The 25,023-nt window shown below is 40.5% G+C and overlaps 1 protein-coding gene across 2 annotated transcripts in view; it reads left to right on the top strand.

Annotated features, from left to right (window-relative positions):
- The window catches only part of LOC122399109, a 605,244-nt gene that overhangs the window by 110,064 nt on the left and 470,157 nt on the right, over positions 1-25,023 (top strand). For both annotated transcript variants that reach the window (XM_043399523.1, XM_043399528.1), the window contains exon 3: positions 706-806. The gene's annotated coding sequence lies outside the window, so the exon portion shown is untranslated. The remainder of the gene's footprint in view (positions 1-705; positions 807-25,023) is intronic.

Below are 25,023 nucleotides of genomic sequence, written 5' to 3'. Positions count from 1 at the left end.
TGATTAAACGGGTCATTTTCGGGCACGTGCGCGTTTTCCAAATAAATTATCGTACGAAATTGAAATTTAATGTCACGATTTATTAATGCACCGACTGTAAATCATTCTTTGGTCGAAATTTATCAATATTTTCCCCATTGATTCCTGTTGGTTCGCACGGTTGTAGGTAATATTAATTTCAGTAGTAATATCGGAGACTAATTGCCGAAAAAGGGACGATAATATTAGCATTTAAATGTTCTTCAAGATTTTTAAGTCTCTTTTAAATCGTTTCCAATAAAATGGACTCTTTTAAACAAAATAAATGGTTCCTTACGTATTTGGTTGAAATTTATCAATATTTTGTCATTTGTATATTAATTTCAGTAGTAATATCAAAGATTAATTGCGGGAAAAGGGACGATAATATTAGCGTTTAAATGTTCTTCATGGTTTTTGAGTCTCTTTTAACTCGTTTTGAACAAAATAAATCGTTCCTTACGTATTTCCTGCTACCATAGAAAATAATATATTTGAACAGATGTAAAACAGTTTTGTGTTTATCTTATTACAGATTTCTAAGGTTTTGGGACGCTTGTTGGACCGGTGTCTCTTTTCTTTTCAGGAATGAAATTCTGGCAAAGTTGCCGGTGAATTGGAATCGTTGTACATTCGAGTGTAGCGAAGTTGATATCGAAATACGATGCCGGACGATTTCTGTTGCAGAATGTCAAGAGGCAGCACAGATTCCGGTTGGCTATGGCTCGCTTAGCGAAACCTCAGATCCCGCCGTCCGAGCCGCCCCTCGTCTCTCCATGGCAGCTGCGGTAAGTAAATTGACGTTAAAACATTGTTAGCCAGAGACGCTTCGTTGCTCCTTATGCAACACTATACCAACAACCTGCCCGTCGACAGGGCTCTCTCGTCTTGATCTTAATAACTGGACGACAATGAAATTAGTTTCGTTAGCGCGGAATCTCGCGTGTCCTTTGTTTCCGGTAGCGGGCGTTCGTTTATTTCGGTCGCCCCCTAACCCTCGTCAGACTTTTCTTGCCTCGTGATTTTACAGAGACGCGTCTGAAGATCAAATTCGTCGTTTGGCGCACGGTGACGTGACCGGGGATCCCGTTTCTGGTGTCCTCTGTCCTCGTCACTTTCGCGTTTCTTCTTTTGCGGTCGGTTCATTCGTAATTCGCGAAAAACTCGAGGTGTTCAGCACTAGTTATGTTTGAAACTATTACTGCAAATAATACGTAGGAATTTTTATCATTTTTGTTAGGCACTATTTAGAAACGGGATGCAAGAAGACAATAGCAAAAATTCATATCAACGTCTGCCCTATTTCACCCCATTTTCAAGTTATAAATTTCATGAAAATTTCAAACTTCTTCTTGAGAACATTGCACCTGTTTACCTTCACAATAGGTGTTCAAAGAGACCTCCTTGCATCTAAACATAAGTCTGGAGACGTTCTACAATTGGCTGTCTTACCCTCTCTATTTGTCAAGGTATTATTTATAATAATAAACCCATATTCATGGTTCACATTCATGAAGATTGCTATTTATTGACTAGACAAAGTTCCCATTTTCACACATGATGTATTTCGATAGTCTGATACATAGTACTCTAATGTAAATTGTTGAGTGAAATCAGTCTAACTAATTCTCACCTTTCAAAAGAGTTATTCCAACCCAGAACTCGCTATAACTTGAAAATGGGGCTAAGTAGAAGTTTATATGAATTTTTGTTATTTTTTTTTTTATGTAGAATCTATCCCTCTATATTTGTACGGTTGTTAAAACGAGAAAAGAAAAGAGCTATTGTGGAACGAGAATTTTGTTTCGTGTCTTCCAAAATCTTTTACGACAATAATAATGGTGTACTTGAAATGTTGATAATGAAAGATAATGGTTACCAGGAACGACTTAGGGGAAAGATTGCTACGTCTTCGCGAGGGAAAGTGTTAATCAGGTGTCGATACCACTTAGGATTGTTTGATCCAATCACCAGTCGTCACCTAACAGAGTGATGGAAGTATTCCCTAATGGGATGAGTGTTGGAAGGTCTCCAAGATCGATTCGTTCTTCGAGCCGACTATAACGTAATTCTATTGTGACAGTGATTGCGTGTTCGTACGAACCGTCTGTTCGCAGGAACAAATAGTTGATGGAGCAAACGTAGCGATCTGCTTAAGTCAATTTCGAACGATCTCTCAAGCGACGCCCTTATCGAAAGGTGTATTATTTTAATCCTTCGTTGCATGGACTCTCGTTGTCGATTATGAATCTCGGGTTCAACGAACTTAAAATTACAGATTCAGTATGCAGGATGCATCCCCTAAAAATTGTTATAGATGGAATATATATTTAATATAATACCAAGTGTTTAAACACACATTTCTTCGTTGTCAAAATACGTCAGTCATTCCCCGGTTTCTGTGTTTGTTTACAAGTTGTTACTTAATATTTCATGTAAACGAATTATCAGAAAAATGTTACCAAATACTGGAAGAATTTGTACAAAATTTGTGATCGTCAAAAAGATAATTTTGAACGATAGATTCATACACAATACTGTGCAACGAAGTTATGTTTCTTTTTTTTCACATGGACACGCGAAAGATTACACCTAACAAAGATTCCAGGGCTCTTTTGATAATTCTTACCGGAGAATGAAACTTTCAAAACCATTTTGCTGATATCGTGTCAAAACACGCCACCCACTGGTCTCCCCCGTCAATCGTCGTGGCTTACCCTCGTGAAAAACGTTGCTTACCCTAACCGAGGCTCCTCCACGATCAGTTTATACCTCGTGGCGCGTCACGAAGTCCTGGTGGAAGGACTGTTTGTCAGCGTGCACGTGTGCGGAGGAAGAGAGGAACTTTGCCCCCGCCCAACGATCGTTCGGACAGAGTCCAGAGTTTCAGACCGCCCCTTCCGGATATTCGTTCCTCGTATATCTCCAGTTTGGCCGGCTCCGGCTCTCCAATACACGCGAGCCACGGCTAGATGGGTCAAAAGGGAGAAACGCGCCCCGTGTACTCGAATTACGTGCGCCAGTTTAAGGAGCGCGACTGGTAAGGGTCGAACGTTGCCTGCGTCGTCCTTGATAACCTGCCAAACTCTCGACTTCCTTCTTTTTGCCTTTATTGCGACCCTACCTGACGCCGCTCGAGTTTTTCGCCGTCTCCGGTTTCCACGAAGAGTCGCAATTATTGCGATTGTCCCTTGGGACAGGTCAGTTTCAACGCGTTTATTTTAATGGAAAATTTGGTTCCCTATTTTCAAGGTATAAAAATGTTAGAATTGTAACTTTTAAATGTATGCAATTTTGTTTACATATTATATCTTGAAATACCATTTGAACTACTTTGAAACAAAAAGTACTTTGGATTTTGGAATAACGAATGTGGAATTTTTGTAATAAAATATATACAGTTTGATCATTGAAAAAATACACAGGATATCTCGACGAGGTCTGGTATATTGATTATATTTATTGTAACGGCGTTGCATTTCAACAGCAGTATTTGTATCAAGTTAGAGTTCTGTTCACTAAACTTAAAATTGTAGCCAATGACGATACATCGATGCCTTTATGGATTTCAAGATATAATAAGACGTCGTTTAATTTCTACGACGGTACTTAAAAATTCGCGATAGCTATAGAACGTAGAGAAAGAAATAACCTTCGATTACCAGAATATGTTTTTGGACGTTCGCCAGCGTGCCACGATTATTCCGCAATTTATTGAGCATCACCGATAATTACTCTGTAACGTATAAAACCTGAAATCCAGGCATTAATGTGTAATCTTTGCACCGACAGGCTCGCATTTGCAGAATTAACGTATTAACAAATATGCATCGCGCTCTCCTCTTCCGCGTACGATGCGCCTCTCTTCGTAATCCCGGCGAGCATAAAGCGGAATCAGCCACGTATCCGTTCGCGCACGAAAGGGGAGTTTAATGGGGGGGAACGCCATGGCCGACGAACGCCAGAGAAATTACAAAGTAAGGAGCGGCTGCGGAGGGCGATAACTTTTGCACTCGCGTTTTCGACTTATTTTTCCACCCTTACACCTCGCGAGTGAACTGCATTCGAATTTTATCACCGAATAGTAAATCCTGTTGATCGAAGTCTTCTTCGTATTATACATCGAACATTTCGATAATTTCAACGCGTTTGATCTTGTATCTTGCAAAACACTGAGGTACCAATATGGCGACCAATGATTAAAAGATGTATAGCTGTTTGCCAGTAGATCAGAATCGAAGTGGTTCCACCCCCAATCGTGTCAAAGTCGACACTGTCTAGCTATATTCGCGATAAAAAAATTCGTGTTCCACCCCTTGGACTTGTCTTGTCAAGCGTACTAATATGGTGGTCAATGATCCACAGTTTTATAGCTGTTTGCTAGTAGATCAGAATCGACGTGGTTTCACCCCCCTAATCGTGTGAAAGTCGACACTGTCCAGGTATATTCGCGATAAAAAAATTCGTGTTTCACCCCTTGGACTCGTCGTGTCAGGCATATCAATATGTCAATGATCAAAAATTCCATATTCGGGTGCCAGTAGATCACAGACGAAGTTCCACTCCCAATCGTATGAAAGTCGACACTGTCCAGTTATATTCGCGATAAAAAAATTCGTGTTTCACCCCTTGGACTCCTCTTGTCAACTATACCAATAAGGTGGTCAACGATCCACAGTTTTATAGCTGTTTGCTAGTAGATCAGAATCGACGTGGTTTCACCCCCCTAATCGTGTGAAAGTCGACACTGTCCAGTTATATTCGCGATAAAAAAATTGGTGTTCCACCCCTTGGATTCGTCTTTGCGAGCGCGTATCCGCAAACTGTAGGGTCAGGTATGCGAAGGGGTGGGCCCCGTAGACTTTGCTGAATGTGCGGTGCCCCGTCGATTAATAGTTATTGGTTTAATCGACGTCCGTCTCGCCCTGCTTGTCCCCTTCTCGGCGGATCCGAGCAACGTTAATCGCCCCTGAATCGCGGTACGTAGCTGCCCGGTCAGAGAAATGCGCCGGCGAGCGTGTTCGGAGGGAGGCTGCCGTGCACCGAGGGATCTAATTGGGCGGCTAGGAAACGGAGGGCCGCGCTATCGGCACGAACATCCATTTTGATCGTTGGCGGCCGCAGCCGCGCCACCCGCCGTCGTTGCCCGACTTACCCCTACGCTCGACCGCCGCGTTCCATCGATGTATTGGCCGGCCGTTTATCGCTGGTCGATAACACGCGACACGCACCTGCGCCGCCCGAAATCTACCGTGGTGGAGCACCGCGACCGAGGTCGCTGACGACCGTCTTTGTCTTCGCAGAATGTTAGGATTTCGTTCGAGGACGCGGCTGATTGTTCCCTAGGGCATTAGCATTTGAATGGGGTATTGCGACGTACGGAGTTCGAAGCTACTCCGCGGAGAAGTGGAGGAACGACGGTGCTCGGATATATGCAAAGATTTCCACCCGGATATCCCTCTTTTCACCACGCGGCGGTGATGTCGCGAAATTTTCACTCGCGCGTCGAACAATATTTATTCGATACGTCGACTGGGCGAGACAATTTTTTCCCTATGATTTTTTTGGCCATTGTAAAATGAAAGCTTAAAATTTGTCTTGGTAGTTAGTTTTCGTAAAGTAATTTCAGCTTGATTGTATAAATATAAATATAAATATAAATGTATTTATATTACCTACAATGCTTATAAGTGGAAGAAGTACGTTATATTATTTGCAGAATCTCTAAACAATTTTCATAACAGTCAATAAATACAAAGCAAATAAGATAACTACATTTTACTCTTTAAAATGAATAAATTTCGTGTTCAATATTTTCCCTCAAAATGCGTCGTTTTGTTAGATATCTAGATGCAAAATTTCCAACCGAACACCCTTCGTACAAAATACGTAATTATTGAATATAATCATAATTAATTCTCTTTTCGTACCCATTACATTTCATCGAACACAAATTAAAACAGTGTCAGAATTAGCAGCGATAGAATTGATTTATTACGTGTTCCTATGTTACTTGACTTTTGCATACCAGATTCTGGCATACTAATCATCTTTAATGTTTAGTATAATTTCGTCTTCTATGCACTCATAGTCCAAAACAATAAAATACAGTGTAAAATTGCAGATATACCACTGTAAAATCTAATGAAACTGATGGAACAGTTAAAATCAGTAGTATGTATCAATCATTGGTCGGACGCTTCCGCCTTAAAGTAAGATTCGACTACTTTTAAGAAAATTGGGTCTTCCTATCGTTTTATTCTTTCGAACTCTCAGATGCTGTGTCGTGATTTGTACTTGAAAAGTTTATATTACTCTGTCATAAAATTATACAGCAAATTTATCTGCTCTCTCGATACGTTATAGTTCCATGGTATCGCGACGAACCTGAATAAGTTTTCCTATCTGCTTTTTAACGATAATTCAACGGTACTGAAACAATAAACATATATGAAAATGCAAATTGCAGTGTCAAAACATTACAGGTCAGTTTTCTTCGTATCGTATTAAATTTTCAATTAAAAAGGTAAACGAAAGACCCCGTTTGGTGCACGATACATATTGTTGTTCGTTCTGATATTGCGAAATTAGAAAGTATCGATCGATTGAATTAAATAAGTATAAACTTACGCTCGATCGCTTTTAATGTCCACGAATGGAACAAAGTGCAGTTGCAACACCGTTTCCTTTCCTATTCTTCGCGATTACGACGTCGTAAAGCAAAACGACGGTAGCAAAGTTGCAGTGCTATTGATTTCGTAGCTCAATAATTGCAACGAAGGATACAGAAAGCTACGTTAAGCGACGGTTTAAAGTGCCGGAAATTAGGCTAGCAGAATCCATCGACGGAATCCTCCATCCCAGTCCGCTCCCCGTGTCGGTAACGTCTGTCTTGCCGGAGTCTTGCTTCCAATTTCAAGGTAAACCAAACCTGACGTTTCCATGCCGCTGGTTTTCATTAAGAAGCCAAACTGCAACCACACGTAACCGACTAGCCGTGTTTAGCATTCAGCTGCGCTCCTGCCGGATGCCTTCCTCTAAGTACCAGGTTTTCACCCTTCTATCGACCCTCTGCCAACCTTCCACCTTCTACCCTTCGACCTTTCTCGTTTCGCGCGAAATACAATGAGCGATACACAACAACGTACACACAGGCACACGCAAATAATTTTTCAATCGATTCATTCTGTCAGAGAAAATATGAACAAAATTTCCATTGCATTTTACTTTGCTCGTGTACTTTCTTTCATTTTACGGAAAAACATAGTTCGATATAAAAGTAATTTTAACGATACAGAAGACAATAATATTATCATGGGTTCTAGTGTTAATATTTAAAATTAGTTATATATTTCAATTTTATAAATATTACCTTCAATAGATCAATGCACTGTTTTAATTTCATAAATTCTTGGTGCTTGAACTTGGCACTGTTTGCAGTGCAAACTTTCGAATTGTTTGTTACAAAATTTCCACCCATTATCAAACAGTTTCGTTCTCTTCTGGACTTTAATTCCGCGAGATCTTTAATAGCTTTGTCTCGTAACATCAGACTTTCGCAAAATAAAATCATTAAAACAGAAAATGAGAAAACTGAAAAGCGTTACTGTATTGAATTCTTTACTTGGCAATTACTCGATCGCGATGAATATTTAATTTCATTTTTTCGCGTCGAATATTGGCGAAGTTATACACTTCTAGAATTCGTTCTATATTCAAAATATAGAAGTACGACGAAGTTCCAAGCGAAGTAAATCTTTGATCAAATTTAAAGTGTTAATTTCCAGGAACCCTCGAAGCTACCTTTGTGAATTTTCGTTTCCAACGACTTGTCAAGTTAATTATAAATATATAATACACGAACTGTGTTTTTAAAGATCGTTTATTTAGCTTCGAAACGTTGGTCGAACGAGACTCGTCGATCTCTGGCCTGCATGCAATTTGCGTGAATTGATCGGAGGTAAAAACTCCAGAGAGGATCTTTTCAGCCCCCGTGGATTCCCTGTATGTACATTTTTTCTGATCAAGAATAGAAAATTGGAGAAAAAGCGAGGGGGGGGGGCAGTGGCACCCACACACACGAGCTGCTTTCACGTAACCGAAGCAAGTAACGAAGTAACTTCTTTTGCTGTTGGGGTACTGAAAAAAAAAAAACGTTAACCTCTTTTTCTTTGCTCGACCTCACTTTATGGCAGCCGATCGTTATTTGCGCGTAATCCTTCAAAGTGCATTGATTAATTAAGTGGCTACGTAACTTCCTTCACCGTCTGCCTACAATAATTTCCAACGTGGAAATTGACTCGTTTCGCGAAGCGTCCTTGGAATTGGAAACTCTCCAAATCTCTCGGTTTTCGTCCTGATCTTGTTGACCCGTTCGGTTATCATTTTCGATCGAGTTCTTTCGTTCTACGAGGACGATTCGTCCTCTTGGGGAATGGTCTGCCACTGATAGCGTAGGAGGAATACTGATTTCTGCTCGTCCTCGTAACAATACCAATAACACAAACGCTGATATCGCGAACGCTGGTCAAACTGATTCGTAATAGTCAACCGTCCGTTGGATCTTTCGTTTTCAAAATAACTCAATCGTCCAGAGTCTAAATATTTGATTCTGATCGTCAAATTTTAAATTTTGTATTTTATTTATCGATGTATTAAGCTCGAATATATTTTAAACTCAGGAAAGATTCATTTTCAACCTGAGGCATCAACGATTGTCTAAAGACATGTTAAATGATGCTAAAAGAACTAAAAAATCTTCTTTCGTTTTGTTTTCGAAATAACTCGTTCGTCGAGAATCTAAATATCTGATTCTGATCGTCAAATTTTAAATTTTGTATTTTATTTATCGATGTATTATGCTCGAATATTTTTTAAACTCAGGAAAGATTTATTCTCAACCTGAGACATCAACGATTGTCCAAAAACATGTTAAATGATACTAAAAGAAATTTTACAATTCTCAACAGTTCTTAATAGTTACTTTGGATAATCTCTATTCTCTTTTACTTCGAAGGTTTTGTGAATGAACCAATACGCCATGTTCGCGTAATTACGATGACTTCGATCGCGATTCTGTGTTTCCCTCACGAGGCTGGGCTCAGTTTCAAGTTCGTACTTTCGAGTCAATCCAACGAGCGGTCCAGAGTTCTCAGACCCGTAAATCCTTTAAGTGTCTCCTCGCTTTTACCACTCAGCCCTCGGAGTGCAGATAACAGAGGAGGAGTAAAACTCCGCCCGGCTCCGTGCGTGGTATTTTTTATGCGCGCACTCGGAAGTAATTTCGCAAGGAGAACTAAATGAATATTCTTTGACACGCGATACCCCCCGGTCCCCGCCCCGCCCCCCGGCCCTGCGCGTTCTATTTACAGTGCATGAAATGAAATTGTTCTTGTTCAGCGCGGCCGTTGTTTATCGTGTACGTCACGCCTTTGTTATCCTGTTTTCCAAAGAAACGTCCTTCTCCCGCGCGTTATTACAAACGGCGCACAAAGGAAGGGAAAAATTAAATTTACGGAGTGTTGCGACTTTTTTGTAATTAATTTTTTCCTCCCCCACCCTCGCCCCGTAATTGTCACAGATCGCGGTCGAATTTCAAAACCGACACGGACTTTAGCAATTGTTTAATTTATTTGATCGTTAATTTTGTTTTATAATGAAAAAAAAATTTTAACTGTGTAAAGAAGAATTCCAAATACATTTTTCTTCGAAACTTTGCTTCGAGTACGACAGATGCTGATTAATTCCTGAGTCTCCAGAGGTCGAGTATCGTCTGACAAATCCTGGACTATTCCACTTCTCTTGGTTCTTGGAATTGCTTCCTCGAGTAAGTCTTATTCGAACTGAAATCATTCTAAAAACTTTAATAACTCGTCAAATGGTTGTTGAACCTGATCTTTCTATTATATTTTAAATATGTAACGAAAACTACGGTTATTGAAATTTTTAGATTTTTCAAGTTTTCCAAATGTACTAAAATGGTTGCTTGGTACGAGTTGGTTGAACAGTCCATTCGGCGACGTAGCGTCTAACGAGTGGAGTCGATCGACTGCAATAAAATTACAGTCGACACGGAGGACATTGAATTTCACGTCCACGAAGGGCTCCTGTGTCAACGCTGTTTCTACTAGTTTAACGTTACTATTGCCTCCGCGGAGTAAGAATTCTCGACCTGCTCGCGTTGTACGTATCGAGGTTTATACGTTACGTGGTTGGTAGTGACAGTAAAAGCAATTACACGTACCGTACGACCTTCTTTAAGCGGGAAACGTAAGTGCGCGACTGTTTCGAAAATATCGTTTGCGAATTAACGCTACGAAAGTTTGGGTACGCGCGTTAATGAGAAAAAACTGTTCGTTAATTAATAACGCGAGCAGGGAGCAAGGAAGAAACGAAACAGTGTATGAAGTTTTGCTGCTGTTACTCGTTACTGTTTTCTATAACAAATACCGAATATATTTTTGCAGTAAATCATCCACGATTTTGTGACAATGCTAGGATCTCGAGGGTACTTTGATTTCGATTTTTTAAACCGTCACTGCATCGTTTTTCGAGAATATTTTATTCGAACAATAGATGATTTATTTATTACGTTTCTCCGATGGAATTAAATTTTGATCGGTGCATTGTGAAATATTTAATTCTGTTATTATCAATTTTATTTTTGTTTTCTTCGTTATTTATAATTATCATTGCTCGGGTGGACGTGAAATTTCGATGGTTTTAAGTTAGACGTATCTAACTTGTTGTGTGGTTAGGTGGACAAACCAAAATGAGAAGTGAAATAGTCCGGGATTTGTCGGGCAATATGCTACCGCAGGACGCAGGAGAATTAACCGATGTTTACCGTGTCAATTGTGCTGCGTATTTATAATTCATTAAGTGTAGTTTGTTAATGTGGACCGTGTAAATATTTACCGAAACAATACTGTTATCTGTAACCGATAGTTCCGTGAATGTTTATCTAATTAAACTGGTATTACTTAATACTAGATCCAAGTATTGCAAACACGTTGTTCATTCGGTGTCTTAGTTTATTCAAGTCGATGAAATCGAAACGATAGATACCCTTAAATTGAATGGAATATTCTTCGTATCATTTTAGTGTCCACTTTTTTATTTTAAATGTGATTAAGGTACCGTATATACTCCTTGATGATTTTTAAGTTACGTCCTTATTCGATAGTTCTGTCACTATTGGATAGAATTTTATCAAAGTGATATAGTTTATTTAAGAAACTGCGACTCCTTCATTTAGAATTAAGAATTTTCCAGGTATTCATATTATCGAATTGTATCGCGTTGATCTGAAATACTATCGTTTCACGAGGAATAACTTAGTTTCATGTATGGCCATCGCGCGTGCCATAAGTTCCTAACTAATGTCCCGCTAATCTCACGAAGCTCGCACGGTTTAAATGTTTTACACAACTTGTTCCCATAATTGGTTATCTAGGATTTCCTCATAATAGTTTCGAACTCCTGAAACACACTCATCGAGAATGGAATGGCTGCACACTCGAATGAAAATTAGGTTAATAATAGCATATACTTTGCAATGTAATATGTTCTTATTTCTCAGAGGCATTCCCCCTGTACCTGTGGCCGAGAGATAAGCTTGCATCGTCAATATTTTCGAATTTGGTGTTCCCATATGTACAGAGTCCTCATTCGTAACATTTTACCCATCTCTCGGATTCCAAATTCCAAATTTCAAATTCCAAAAACACCACCCCCGAATACCGTCTCCCACGACTCCAAATTCCAGTTTTCTTTCTTATCGAGTAAAATTTTAGGGGATGCTGTGTTTCAAAAAGTTCCTGCCCATGGAAAACAGAGGTTTTCGTTGATTTTGTTGATTTTCAAAAAAGCACTACTCCCGAGTACCGCCCCCACATGTATCAGGGGGGTAAATGGAGGGGAAAGAGAAAAGGAAAAATGTATTTGCCGTCCCAGTTTGCTCCGGTTGGCATGGCACGGGCGAAAGCTCTTCAGTAAATCCAGCTTAAAGCAGCTGTGTAAACGTTGACCTATATTACAATCACGACGCGGCGGAGCGCTCGGTAGCTCGACGGCGACGCCATCGGCCCGCTCTCCTCGAACAGGCTACAAAGTAACTCTCGCGACCGCTCCGCGCGTGCCGCGCACCCCAAAGCCCACGCAAAACGCCCAGGCCTTCGGTGCTCGCGATTATTTCTCCACCCCGGGACGCGAACGACTCGTCGACCTGTACGCCGAGGACCCTCTTTCGTTCCTGGCGCTTTGCTTCGCTGATCATCTCGCGATTCGACCTCGCTGCTTTCCCACCCACCCGCCATACGGGAGCCATGCTTGGGCCCGTTCCATTGTCCCATGCAATATTAGCAAATTCACTTTTACTTCGGAAAACATTTTGTTATGAACGGATTTTAATCGATATTTCTGTAATTTCTATAAATATTTCGTTAATCATTGGAAAGTTTTTTATTATTAGTTCATGTTACTCCAAGGTGAATACATAAGAATATTTTGGCTTTCATCGATACTTAAATTTCATTAAATGTGCGACTGATTAGAGTTTGATTGGTGGTGGTTGTCTGGATACGAGAACGTTTTGCTTTCGTGAAAGTGAAAGTTTTACTTTTGGCTGTATGCCATATTACCTTGGTCCATTTAAACGAAGTATGAAAAAAAAAGAAAAAAATAAAGACGCTTGTCAGTCTGACATTTAGATTGAGGAATCGTTTTGACGCCTCTCAAGAAGTTCGAGAAAGTTAGGAGTGACAATAAAATTAAATTTTTTGGAGATCTATTCCTGCTGAAAAGATATTTTTTAGGTGAACAACTGTATTTTATGCTGATAAACGTCTTTTTACTAAAATACGTTTGTTAATATTGCACTGGTGTTTTACTTAATTCATCTGTTTAAAAAATGATACGGTAATCCTATTATATTCTCAATGAATATGTATTTTTTTAACCTATATAGTAATCTACATATAATAGATTTTTTTTCGATCAAAATTAAAAAATCTTTTAGAAATATTTTAGAAAAATTGACACGGACGTTGCAAAGTTGTTTTGGACACAGTAACTTCGTCGATCATATTAATTTTTTAATTCACTCGTACGTATCGGGCTCCAAATAACTTGGGAGGCGTAAAGAATTTTTACTTTTTCTCTTTTTTTTTTAGTCGGAGAGAAAAATTCAGGTCCGAAGAGGTTAATTAGTGTTCGGCGCGGACTTCGTCGCGCTACGCTGCGCGCGTATACCCGAGAAATCCCTCTCCCGGCCCCCTCACCGTCCCTCCCCCGCCGCTCGAACGGACTTTTTTTCGCGCGGGAACTTTTTCAACGGGAGGCGAGCCGCGTGGGCGGAGTTTCTTCTCGACTCGGACTCCGGGATCGGCCAGGCAACCCGGTCGAACTCATTGTCCAGTTTTCGAGGGTATACTTGCGGGCATTAGTGTTTCTAAGGCGAAGTTACTCAATTCTAGCGCCGAGGAACCGAGCAATAAAAAATGAATGGTAAAAAAATTCAACATTTTAAAGAAATAGAGTTTCATACCTATGTAGTTTACAAAAACGTAACGATGCAATTGTATTCTATATATTCAAGTGTTTTTTACAGAAACTTACAATATTTTGCTGTAATATAATGCTTCAAAATTCTTGTTCAGATACGATTTTCCTTATTTTTGAAAAGTACAATAATTTGCACAAGCTGCTGATTTTACATATTAATCCTTAAATGCATAGTGTCTCAAAAATGAAACAGTCTTTAACTTATAATTAAAGTGTTAACCATAGTGAAAGTTTTCTTTTGGTCCATTCAAACGAAGAATGAAAAAAAAGATAAAAATAAGACAAGGTTGGTCAAGAAGACATTGCCAAATGCCTCAATGTAAACTCCTGAGTTCCATAAAATATTTTAAATGTAATGTTCATCTATGTTAACAAAAAAAGCTGTTTTTCTTTATTTCATAATAATTAGTAAGTAAGCATACCTTTTTCCTTAGCAATTAAACGATATTATTTACATTTTCGAAACACTTCATTTAAAAAAAAAAAACGATTAAAATCCACATACTAATTATTTTTGTTTCTATTTTTGCCTAATCCTATATAATAATCTACATATAAAAAATCATGTATTTAAGGGTGAAAGAAATTTTGCCAACTTCCTCCATTTTGGAGAACATTCTAGTACACAATACGTCTGATCGTCACAGGATATTTCTACTTGCGTTAACGTTTGCGCAAAACGTTAGACGAGTACGGTTCCCATTGAACGATATTGGATTAAATTACTCAGAGACGCGCAGACGTTATGGCGTATCGTTAATTGTGTGACTTATGGTTAATCGTGGCGCGTAAACGTAGTCGGGTGCGAGTTTCTATTTCCGGGCATAGCGAAACTCGGAGGGAACGCTTTAAACTCGATTCGAACTAAACGCGAGCGTGTTCGGGATTATGCGATTTAAACGAACTTAAAGCGGCCCATATCGATCGAGAGAGAGGAGCGGTGGAGGGAGAGGAAGTCGGGGCTCGCGTGACGTCTTTGACGGTGCGTCTTCGTCGGAAGCTGCATGTCTCGAATAGAACGTCGGAGGCGCTACGCATCTTCAAAGGAGCCCGAAGTCCTTTGCAATTCTAGTTCGCGTCATGTGAAACGCAATCATATTCTATTTCGAAACTCGCGACTCGACGAAATGAATTCTGGCATCCGTTTGCCGAACGCTATGTAGCTTTTACATAATTGAACCATTGTTTCCTCTTCTTGCGATTAGTAGTACGTAATGACCTATTGTCGGAAGTTTAACTCGGTCGAATAATCATGGGGACAGAAGACGGGGGACGCCTGAAACATGTACCGTGGCGACGGATATTGTGCAGCTCTTTTAACAAAATTAATTAAACGAATTCTTTAGCGATCGCGTACAAAACAACACTGACGATCGATCTATAGAAATGAAGATAAGAAATTTGCGGAAGAACAGGAACGACAATATCTTTGGACCGCGAAATGTGACTGATTTAAAACGCGATGTTTAGATTTTTAATATTTTACGAAGTTCCGTGGTTAAACTGGTATTACGACTTAACGTAATTCGTCGAGCGTTAAATCTCGACGGTGCTCGTGCTAATGGTTTTCACTTGCAACTGCTCGTAAAGCATCTTTTATGTTCTTTTCCAATCCTGTTTGCAATCTTGTTTTATTTAAGAAAAATACGAATACCAATTATCCTTGTAAAGATGTCGAACCGTAGGTAATTTTATAGCTGAATTATTGACATCTGCGCCCGTGAAACGATAGTTGACTGGTAGGAGCGACATCCTCGAGGTAGAAACTAATTTCTAATCGAACGTCCATATGTTCGAAGAAACGTACGTTTTTGTCCTCTCTGCTCTAGACACGAGACATAAAGCTTCTTAATTCTTCGAAACATTTCGAAGCACGGCCTGCACGATTCTCTTCGCCGACGCGTCAAGACACACGGCTCCGAGTTCGTAAGAAAAAGGAGTAAAGCTTCGCGTGGCAAGCAGCTTTACTACTTGATAAACCGTGTAGCTTTCCCGGGCTTTTCTTTGCTTCGCCAGCGACAGAGGGTGATTTCCTTTCGGAACGTACCGCGCGAAATTCTAACTAGCAAAGTTTCCCAGCGACGGCGGTGGCGCGATAGTAAGAGGAAAATGAGGGAGAGGGGTAGGGAACGAAGGGTAGAAAGAGCAGTTGACAACTTTTTAATCTTCTTGGAATCTCATTGGATCCATCCGTTGGAACAACGGGGCGAAATTCACGCCGCTGCGCTGGCAAACAAATTTCGTTTGCTGGCTGCCTGTTGGTGCCGCGCTAATACGAGCTCGGGATTCCCTTGATTTCTCGGCTGGTCGTTCCGACGGATAATTAACGACACGTTTCTCCCTTTTTTTTCTTCTCCCTCTTCTTCTTCTTGTCTCTGTCGTTGCCGCCTGATTTCGTTGATTGTGCCGTGCCAGCGTCTTGAAGCACGCGCGATTAACCGACGAACAAATATCGGAGGACAACGAAAATTAGCCGGGGGACGACGCACTCTGAAATTCCAAAGACAGGCTAAAAATAAATTGTTTGATTTAAGAATTCCGTGTGGTTAGAATTTAACGCTAATTGAAATTTCATGTATACCCATACCTACCACGCTGGCTAGTAATTATGCAAATATCCTGTATGCAAATTTATATTTATTGTCAATTAAATACACAATTTCTTATCCAGTTTTATTGCTGAAACTTTTTTGGGTGCATAGAGTCAAAGAAAATTGCAAAATAAACATAGAAGACAGCAAAAATTATAGTAGCTGGTATAGTCATCGGGTAGGGGATGAAATGCCCTTTAAAATGAGCGTTCGAACGAGTCGATAGCTTTATTAGTTCCGGAGATATAGCGATTTTAATTTCAAGTCGATGCGGTGGCTAGTTACGGAGATATAGGGGTCCGAAGCGTTTGTTTACATTCTTACTACGGCCTTGTCAAGGTCGTTGACCGGCACGTGCTCGGAGAAACTAGGTCACTGGGCCGCTCGGTCACGAGTCACGTGCGAGAAAGTGAGGTCCGTCAGACGCGTCAGACGGAGACAGAGATAGTCAAATTAAGAAAAATACCCTTTTACATATATTACGATATCTCGAAAACGGAAAGTCCGATCGCCAAAAATAAAAAACCGTTTTAAAGGGGAAGCTTCACCGCTTCTAACGATGCCTCAATTATTAATACAACACTAGTAGTTTCGGAACTGCATGCGTCTAAAGTTTTAGTATTTTTAATACACGTTAATAGGCTCTTGGTAAGACGGCCAGTGGAATTTTAAAAATTATGCCTGTCTTTACACGATGATATCTCGAAAACGGAAAGTTGGATCGCCAAAAACCAAGAACCATTTTAAAGAGGAAGCTTCACCGCTGCCAACAGTGGTCTAATTATTAATAAAACACTAGCAGTTTTGGAACTGCACGAGTCTAAAGTTTTAGTATTTTTAATACGCGTTAATAGACATTTCTAATTAATTTACATGAGAATTATGTACTGGTTGTTTGTCCAGTGGCGGTAAATATTTTAGTAAGTGATTTTATGTATCAAAATAATTTTTCGTATCAAGTCTGATTATTAAATATTCGATGGTATCAAAATGAACGGCGAATTCTATTCTAATATTATTATAAAGCGTCGGAGACATAAAATTAAGAAGCATGCAACAATAGAATCTCGACATATTTGTATAATTTACAATTTGCTCGAAATATAGAATTCAAAAGCCAGTCTGTGGTGAAACCATAAAAATAGAGACACGAGTTAATTGTGCTTTGTAGAAAATGATATTTAATAGAGACACACTGGCTACGTAGCGTGGAAAATGTTCAACATTAATTGTAATATAGAGACAGGAAATTGTGTAATCAAGGATATCACAGGAAAATCACGCCATCTATAATAAATTCATACGTGAAGCGTACCAATGTACCAGCAATTTAAGTTAATAAATTTAAATTCTGAGAAGAGAATACAATTCGGTTCATAATAAATGTTGTTTAATTTACTCGTATCAGTTCGTTAATTAATTGCGTTGCTATCTTGACATTTAATGAAACTCATTTACAAAATTAACTATAACGTTCGAATTCTGTGGCTAATGTTTCCAAAAAAACAAGTTATCGATCCTATCGATTCGTCCTTAACAAATTTCATATTATTATTAAGATTATGTTTCACCCATGCAACGAAGATTGAAACACAATCCCAACTCCAACGCCCTTCGGATCCATAAAATTGAAAATCTAAATTCTCCACGAGGCTCGAAACATTCGGGCACAGTAAAATTCAACAAGTAGCCTCGAGTTCAGGCTCGAGCCTCTTGTCGGCCGACAGAAACACGAAATTTATTTCTGACAAATGCAAGTCTTCTTAGCTGAACGTCGACGGGAAACGGTCGTGTTTTAGAAACGCGACTCGCGATGTATTCGAATTTCCAATCGGGTTTCCTCGGCCCGACACGCCGCGCGATCCATTATTTCTCGCTGGCTCCGACGTGACAAGCGAAGCGTACAAGTACTCGGGACATCGTTGAAGATGGGCCTGTCCTCGTCGTTGCAAACTACCGTTGGAGCCGCAAAGGTACCAGCGAAATTGGATGCAAAGTCCGCCAGAAAAGAGATACGTGCCAGGTACCAGGGAACTTTTCGCGTTATTCTTTTTTGACGCCGCTTCCTCTTTCGCGCGCAGACGTACCGCCACGTATTTTAAACGCGGCAGCGTATTCGATGCGTTCTGCAAAATAAAGTTCCCACCGAATTAACCGTACGTAATTGACTCGACCTTTCGCGTCAGCTCCAACAAGCCCTTTGGGGGTTCGGTGTCGAATTAGACTCGGCGCCGTGTATTTCGTACCGGTCGAATCCACGTCGAGTTAGACATACAATTTGTGTATTCGATGGAAATATACCTAACCCAGACCAACTTCGTAAAATTTGGTCATAGAAATTAAAGAAGCTTCTGTGATTTTATTGAAATATTTCATGCAAAGGGAATTGACAAATTTATTCAGCCCAGCAATGTATATTTGTAATTGTACCAGGATAAAAGCAAGAGTTACTTTTGCTCGTAGTTTCCGTAGAATTTTAACGCGTTCTGGTCGAAAAGTTTACGGTTCGGTCGATTCGTACGAAAAACAAGCATCTTTTATGTTCGACCGGAAGTTTCGAAAGTGTTGGGCAACATTAAGCGAACTTGGAAAGTTGTCGATGATATTGAATAATTTAGAAGTTCCAGGTAAAAGGGGAGAGACGAGGATTTATTTATTCTTGTTTATGGTATGGACGCACGGATGGCTGCTTTTTCTTGCGCATCTTTTAATATTGTAACAGTGTCTGTGCTGGTTCCTGGCGACTGTTTAACAAAATACATGTGTTCCACAGGTAAAACTAAGATTAAAATGTTATATAACAAAAAATCCATAAATGCTTAAGAAGTTATAACAAAAATATGAACTGTAAAACTCGGTTGAGGTTCAAGATATTAAAAGAAAACAAATTTATAATAAAATAAAATCAATCTTTTGTAAGCACTCGATATCGTGAGTTTCTTTACAATTTGAACAATCAAAATTTTATAACAAAAAGTTATCATCGAAGAAAGAATACTTCAGCCCCAAAGGTAAATGATAGAAATTAAACTCTGATAAAGAAATCTTAAAATTATTCATATAATTCTTAACTACTTTAAACAAAATTTTAGTAAATTTGTTTGTTCACTAAATAAAAGAGACATCACATTTCATACTTTTTTAATAACTTCTTAACAAAGCATTTATGAATTTTTTTATATAAAACACTTTAGTCTTATTTTTATCTGTAGAACATACCGCTGAAGTGTGTACGGAGAAATGCGGAATAACCTGTATACTGTTCGATGGAGACCTCGTTTAGGCGAATAAAATTGCTGGAAAATTTCGTCGAGCGTTAATTTTCGTGGCGAATATTTCGCTGTGTCTCAGTTCGCCGACGGAAACGCAGAATTTGCGTGTTTTAGCCGGAGATGGCCTTGTATACGTCTCGTCTGCGTATGATTTCAAACTCTCGCAGGAGACTTTAGACGGGAGATCGCGTCGACGGGGTGCTCGTAATTGAAAGACGTTCTTGTGTTATCGACGACCGTGGTAGGGGTTGTTTGCTCGGTCTCCCGTCCTGATATTCAACCTGTGGCCCAAGGCCACACCGTGACACGGGATCCGGTGTAGCCATGGCAACTTTTGATTATGTCTCACCGCGTCGCTTCCTTGGAGCGTGGACTCCTGGTGAGCATTCGTCGTTGCTCCCTCGGATGCCTCTCGCGTGGAAATATGCAGAAAGATGTCTCACCTTGGTTGCTACGTTGAACCAGTCGGGGATAAGGGTGGATGGTCGAGGGAGCGCGGTCCTCGCCACCGAACGAACATTTCGTGACAATTGACAATGAAACTGATGTCTATGAATCGCTTATTTTATCGAGAGTCTTTTCAGAAATTATTAGGTCTGTTTTAAGTGTAAATAATAAATTATTGCAGTGGAATGGTTCGATTTTATATGCTGCTTCTTAGTTGACTTTATCGTACGAAAAATGGGACGCCAGAATTCCGCGATTCGCCCGGTATAGACTCATTTAACTATCCTTCCGTTTCAAACTTAGTTTATTGCCGCAGTCGGATCGTCTTCCGCGCTCCTATTAAGTCATAAACGCGAGTAAACTTCAAAACAACATGTCGCTGGCAAACGTACTCGCTAACACGAGAACTTTACTTACAGCGGGTTAGGGAATTTAGAAACCGTCTGCTCTCAACCTCGACTTCTCTTTGCGAATTTTCACGGAAATTGGCAACCAACGTTTATCATACCAAATTGGAGTATATTGTATAATACCATATAAATAATACATTAATTATTATTTATGTTCACTTGTGTTTATAACGAACCATACCACGATGTGACTCTTAGTCATTTATGAGAATCATGGAAATAATTAAAATGTTATTGTTTATAGTTTGCATTCAAACAGGCCATATATTTTTTGACTTCAAATTACATAAAAGGATTTAAGGTTTTAAGGTTAAGTCCATAGTTCATAAGTGATCCAGAGTGAAATAACTGGACGTAAGTGAACGCGAAACGATAGCAATTTTTCTGGTACCAGTTCCGTGAAAGCTGTTCCATTCACAAAGACACCGTTTCGCGACCGATAAACGCCGTTCTGGTGGATCGCGGAACGTTGCAATTCGCCTAAAAAAAAGAATCATCAGAAAATTACCCTTTCATTGTCCCGTGTTTGGTCACAACGCATTCGCTCGGGCCGAAACAAAATGAACGCGCGGAAAAGAGCGAGGCCGGGCTCGTACAATATTGATCGAAATGGGTTAAAATCACTTTCGATGGGTCGTTCGAACGCGCGATGGTGGAGAAGGGCGGCGGGGCGCACTCGATTCGAAAATCGATAGCACGGAAAGCCGCTTGATTTAGACCGATATCAGCGAGGGGATAATGTATGGTAAAGCCAACGAGTACGAGCACGCATAAACGATAAGCGGCGTGCCCGTCCCGTGTATGCGTGCTCTCGTGTACGAACCGCGAACGCGAGGGAGACGCGATTTACATACCAATTAGAGCGCTGCCCCCTCCTTCCTTTCTGCTCTTCAGCCCTTGCCCGACCTCCCCCACCCACCGTTGCCTCTCTTTTCTCGGCCCTCAATGCAACCGTAATAAAATCTACGCGATACACCGCGCGGTCATATAATAAGCAATTTGCATAAGCCCCTTCGAATCGGTCGCGACAACCGGGCCAACTCGTAAAACGAACAGGGGTTTTTAAATGGCCGCCACGCGGGCCATCGACGCGACCCGATTCACCTGCCGTGTTATCTATTATCTGTTACCACTGTACCAGGCCCTCGTTCTCGATCGTGTTTGCCAGTGGCTACGGTTGGACATTCATATTTTGACAGGGGGAAAAAATCCTTGTACAATATTCCCTCGATTCATGACTGAATTCTACCCTTGGTATGTTGTTTATTATCTGTTACCATTCCTGGGCTCCTAGTTCGATCGTGGTAGCCAGTGGATACGATTGAAATTTATATTTTGGCTCAGAATATGATCCACATACAATATTCCCTCGTTTAAAGACTAAATTCTACCCTTAGCGAGTTGTATATTATCTATTACCGTTCCTGGTCTTCTTCTTCGATCGTGTTAGCCAGTGGATACGATTGAAATTTATATTTTGTCTCAGAAAAAGATCCAAGTACAATATTCCCTCGCTTAAAGACTAAATTCTTCACCTTTCGTGTTGTATATCATCTGTTACCGTTCCTGGTCTTCTTTTTCGATCGTGTCAGCCAGTGAATACGATTGAAATTTATATTTTGACTCAGAAAAAGATCCACATACAATATTCCCTCGCTTAAAGACTAAATTCATCCCCCACAAGTCGAGGTTCGAGACACCAAATATCGAACGACGATGGAGAGGATTCCTTGTGATCGTTTGGCGGGGTAACTGTTTCTAGAGGCGATTTTAACCGGTTGCTGATACAGCAAATATATTTCGTGACGCAGCTCGAGCAGAAGACGGGTTAAGAATTATCGACGGATTCGTGGGGGAAATTTATATCGCGTATCGGATGGTAAATTGCAGCCTGGCATACTTACCGATGGTCTATTGTTTCCGCGGAACGCACTGGTCGCGAGTTTTCCAGCATTTGTGCAGCCACGCTGCCGCTGGAACGAGTGAATTCAATGCAGCCGATTACGAGAGCTATTATTCTTCATTACTTGTTATCGTTACATGAAACTGTTGCGTTCGAGGGCTAATTAATGATTGATTTTAGCGATTCGTACGTTCATCGATTCCGCCGTGCATTGAAAAAAATGATTCCGGGTTTGAACAAAAGCTGGGCGATTACCTTTTCGTACAAACGTCAGTTGGACGAATGTTGAACGTTATTGGCGACGCGTTATACGAGACCAGGTTTTTGCAAGTTTCTGGCTAATTTTTTATATTTACCAGACGATCTAATCATCGACTCTGCAAGATATTTGAAACAACAGATACATATATGGATGACAGGATTTATGATACTAGAAAAATTAATTTTCAATTTAAGGCGTCGAGGGAAATAAATTTGGGTAGAATTTGTAGCTTACAATGATCTAAAATCAAATCAATTTGATCTGAGATTGAACGTGTGAAACCTTCATTCTTATCACAAGCTCTTTTTTTAAACAGTGTTTAAAGTCGCAGTACACGAAAAAATTTGCAAATATTTTGAAAATTACAGCCCTTAAATATCGTTGAAGTTGAGATTGAAAATATTCCGATACCAAACGAAGTTAAATAAAGTAGCGATTGATTGTTCCATAAAAATCGTACTCGTCTCATCGGTAATACAAACAAACGTGGTATTTTTATCATTCCAGGCTCCGGATTGTTTATTTTAACCCCGGAATATAATCCGTGACTGATCGCGAGTTTCTAACGCGAATTTCACGTCAGGTTTATCTTCGAGCGCAGAAGGTTAATACCAAAGAGCCGTTCGGAGGGTCCTCGAGCAAGTAACGAGATCATTTTCCAACATTTTCGGCCGCGTTCTTCGCGGACGTTATGCAAACTCGACCGAGTATTCCCGTTCGTAGATTTTCCCGAGTACGATTTACTGCCGGTAATGGGACGCGAGAGGATCCAGAAGCTCGTTCATGTATCATTCATATGTCGTCGCCGGTTACTCGCTTCGTCTACGCGCGTTCACGCATTCCACCTTCCTCTTTCGTACTAGTTACCTTACCAGCGAGGTGGAGACCTTTGTCTCAGTTCAAAGGTCACTTGTTCAATGTTTCACATTTTTCTCGACATTTTTTGAGGGGCTCAAAATGATCTATTCCATCATTTTTCGTACTTATTATCTATGTTCCCGCATTCCACCTTCCTCTTCCGTACTAATTACCTTACCAGCGAGGTGGAAACCTTTGTCTCGGTTCAAAGGTCACTGTTCAATGTTTCACATTTTTCTTGACATTTTTTGAGGGACTCAACATGATCTATTCTATTATTTGTCGTACTTATTATCCATGTTCACGCATTCCACCTTCCTCTTTCGTACTAGTTACCTTACCAGCGAGGTGGAGATCTTTGTCTCGATTCAAAGGTCACTGTTCAATGTTTCGTATTTTTCTCGACATTTTTTGAGGGGCTCAAAATGATTTATTCCGCTATATAGACAATTTACTTAAAATTCTATACGATCTATCGATACGTTAGATTGAAGGAGGATCTCCCAAGTTGGAAGAGATAGAAATGATCGTTGTATCGAAGATTCCGCGACGCAACACGTTTCGTCTCGACCCCGATGGTCCCAAATCGACGCCGTGTAACGGCATGGCGCAGACCGAGCTGAGACAAGCAGATTTCATTAGCGTTCATTAGCGCGGCCCTTAATCGTTGCGGCATGATCAACGACCGATCGAGGCTCGTTTGGGCGGCATCGACCGCGTACCTGGTGCAGCGAAACGCTCCCACCGGCCGCGTCAAAGTTGCAGAGATTGGCCTAACCCTGGTAATTTACGGTCGTGCTTCAACCCCCTCCTCCCGAGAGGGAATTAAATATTTTCTGAGGCGGTTGGGGGAGGGGGGGAGAGAAATCCGTTTCAGCGCGGTGGCGCACACGCGGCAACTTCCCGATAAGCCGATAGCCGCTTTAACTTTTCTTTAACCGGAAGATTGAATTTCGCTCCCCCCTCCCTCCCCACTCGCTGACGCCCACCCGTCGTCCACTTTCTTTTCTATCCCTCGAACTGCTGGAACTTTCACGGAGGAAGGTATACGGCCATTGTTATACCGCCACTCGGCGAAATTTTCTCGAAAATCACTGTGGATCGCGAATTTACGTCATTCGTGGTCGGTGATAAGGACGAACGAGCCCTACTATGTGAGTCGCACGGTGCGTCAGAATTCATGTGTGAGGATCACAGAAACAATCGACTGTATTTAGCGACCATAGGACGATGGAAAATGTTCGATTGTTAATTCGTTTTAAACCTTAGACCATTCCTCTTCAACATGTTCAAGACGCGACACAATGTAAAAATTGACACCTATGGAACGCAATGGATAGTTGGACATTTATAATTCTTCCCCCTTTTTTAAAATTGGATTACGGGAAAGATAACTCAGTAAAAAATTTGAATTGATAAAGTGACCCAGTACAATAGGTTCCACGACCCAGTTTTATTATTAGATTAGGATACATACCTGGATAGCAGTGGCTGTGGCGGTCCATCGGTTACAGTGATTTATTCAAAATATTGTATGGAATTTACCTGGGAAATTTATTCATTTACCAGCTTGTCATAATAAATTAAAAAGAGGATTTATGTATATAAACTCCCATTTTAATTCACTGTATCAACACGAAGCCAATGAAAGCAATTCAGACACATCTGGGTCAATCGATCCCAATGGATTGCAATTGTT

Source organism: Colletes gigas, unplaced genomic scaffold, assembly GCF_013123115.1.
Source record: "Colletes gigas isolate AHSC1104 unplaced genomic scaffold, ASM1312311v1 Colletes_gigas_Sc00012, whole genome shotgun sequence".
Taxonomy (NCBI): domain Eukaryota; kingdom Metazoa; phylum Arthropoda; class Insecta; order Hymenoptera; family Colletidae; genus Colletes; species Colletes gigas.
Note: the sequence above shows the minus strand (reverse complement) of the source record. Positions and strands in the feature narration are given on the sequence as shown.